This window comes from Suricata suricatta, chromosome 4 (assembly GCF_006229205.1).
Source record: "Suricata suricatta isolate VVHF042 chromosome 4, meerkat_22Aug2017_6uvM2_HiC, whole genome shotgun sequence".
NCBI classification, from domain to species: domain Eukaryota; kingdom Metazoa; phylum Chordata; class Mammalia; order Carnivora; family Herpestidae; genus Suricata; species Suricata suricatta.
The window spans coordinates 40,919,312-40,922,038 of NC_043703.1; the positions used below are offsets into that span (position 1 = coordinate 40,919,312).

The following is a 2,727-nucleotide window of genomic DNA, read 5'->3' on the forward strand; positions in this document are numbered from 1 at the left end:
AAGGGGTAGTCTGAATATTCTCAAGTTGTAATAGTAACCACAAAAAATTCTAGGAAGTGTATTTGCATCCTGGAATTTTCTAGCTCATCCTCTGTTAAAGCCTAATAGATTTTGCACTAATATAACAAATGGAGAATGACTATAATTTAAGAGTATTGTTGTTATTATTATTATTCTGGAAGATAAAAATTTGTTTTATTGACTAACTAATTTGTGTTATTGCTCAGGCCACTATGTACAGACACAGAGAGTTTTATCTTTTGGTCTCTTTCTCCTTGGACAGAGTCTTGATTCACTCCTTCTTGGCCTGGAGCTGCTCTTTACAGCAGCACTTGAGTGCCGTGGTCTTTCTTGGTCATAGAGCTGAGGGCCTCAGCCTGTTACCCAGAAGCTTCCTGTCAGCCTTGTCTGCCTTCAGCTTGTGGATGTGTTCCATCAGAATCTGCTTGTTTTTGAACATGTTACCTTTCACTTTCCAGCACAGAGTGTGATACATGTGTGGTCAATCTTAGATTCGCAGTATCTTCTGGCAGCCAGTGCAGAATTCTCATCCTCCTCATCCAGCTTACCTTCTCTGGCATTTGAACACAGGCAAGATCTTTTCTCTTACCAATGCCATTATGCTTGCCCTTCCGGCTGGCCGAGTGTTATTCTGGTACCAAGCTGGGACTGGACGGTCACAGGCTTCACGGTGGTCAGCCATATTTGATCAGTTTCCAGATATGCTGATGGGAGTTGGCACTGATGATTTCATTGGTCTCACTGGGGTCGAATGAGACGTTTTTGTCACAGTGGACACTGGAGGAAGCCTCTTCTGAAGCCTTCAGCATACTCATGGCTGTGGCCTCAGCATTGAAAGGTAAGGATATTATTGTAAACTTGACCTGATTTGTATTTGTAGGTTAACGAACCCACAGAATATTGACACTTTTAGTTTATATTTCCTAGCATTTTATCAAACATGACACAAAGGTCAGCTCTTGTCGCCTTAGCTATCTACTTATATGCCTTAAATAAATTAACTGGATTAACTAGATCAAGGTTAGTTTATGGTACCCTAATGCTTATAGCTTTTATTAAAAATTAAAGATACCCTCAGGGGCGCCTGGGTGGCTCAGTCGGTTAAGCGTCCAACTTTGGCTCAGGTTATGATCTCGCAGTTCGTGGGTTCAAGCCCCACGTCAGGCTCTGTGCTGACAGCTAGCTCAGAGCCTGGAGACTGCTTCAGATCCCATGAGTCCTTCTCTCTCTGACCCTTCCCTGCTCACACTGTTTCTTTCTCTCTCTCAAAAATAAATTTAAAAAAACATTAAAAAATTTTTAAATTAAAGATACCCTAAAATATGAATTTCTAGAAATTCATAGAAATATAGATTATGAGCAAAACTTTAAAAATAAGATTAACACTGACAATTCAAATTACATTAATTTAGTTAATCACATTGGTCTCAAATTCTATTTTATAATAATATAACTTTTGTTGTCCTGCAAGTTATATCATAAACTGTCATATTTTAATTGAATTTAACAGCTATTTCTTAATTTAGTTTAACAAATAGGACAACAGGTACCACTTGAAAAATTATATATTTACATGTTTTAGTATTTATTTATGCAAAAAATTCTATATTAGTTAAAATTGCTGTTTAAGTATTTTTTTAATTTATATATAAATTTAAAGAACATTTTAAAAATTTATTTGACCGGCTTTAAAATTCATGTCTTCCTTTTGGTGGAATGATAAATCACATGTTTTTTGCATTTTTAGATATTTTAAACATATTTAAAAGGAATATAGCATGAATATTAATCTCCCATACTTTTATATATTATGTATTAAAATGTAATTTATATTAATTTTATAGATTTTATAAGTATTTCATTTCTAGATATATTATATAGATATACATAGTCATCCTTTTAGCAGAATTTTCTAAGTACTCTCTAATGCAACTATAAGCTAACAAAATAAAGCATGTGTAATTTAGTAAGAAAAGGCAACATTTTCACTCTCAGTCCAGAATTATAATAATTATATGAAGATCTTTGTCTTTGATTTATTGTCTGTGCAATTTGAACAATTTCATGTTAACATTAACAAAATTCTGGCCCTGAAAATTAGCTGAAAAAGGATTAAGGTAATCATGACAGAATCTTGATATGCGTGTTTCTATTAGGACTAAACCAGAGAGCAATATAACAAAATTCTACTGTCAATATCAGGTTTTCTTTACAGCCCTTGATGTCTTTGAGCAATAAGCAAATATTTATTTAAATAAACTTGTGCCTCAACTATATTTTGGGGGTTAAGTGGTAAAGTATTTTCTAAACACGTCACAAATATAACTAAATTACTAAGGAATTTTCTGAAATTCTATGCTCCATATTACTTGTTAATGGAGCTAATTTCTGCATCTTTGTGATACCATTACAATTATCTCCCTATCTTTCATAGGAAATGTGCCTTTAACTAGAGAACCTGTTACTGAAGGCTAATAACAGTTCCTTATTTCTGAATGATTCTATTTTTTATAAAGTTTAAATAAATGACTGGAATGAATTGTGACCTACTTCCTATAACAGACACTGTGCCATGAATATTGAATTCATCTATAGGAGAACAAGTTTTAAAATCTCTATTTCACATATTCCAACAAATAAATCTGTATTCTATGATAAATGTTTATCTTTGACCTATATATATTAATATTCATTATTGAACAACAT

At 33.1% G+C, this 2,727-nt stretch overlaps 1 pseudogene; it reads right to left on the bottom strand.

Moving 5' to 3' along the window:
• Positions 1–253: 253 nt before the first annotated feature.
• Positions 254–836, bottom strand: LOC115290493 (annotated as a pseudogene).
• Between the last annotated feature and the right edge of the window lie 1,891 nt (positions 837–2,727).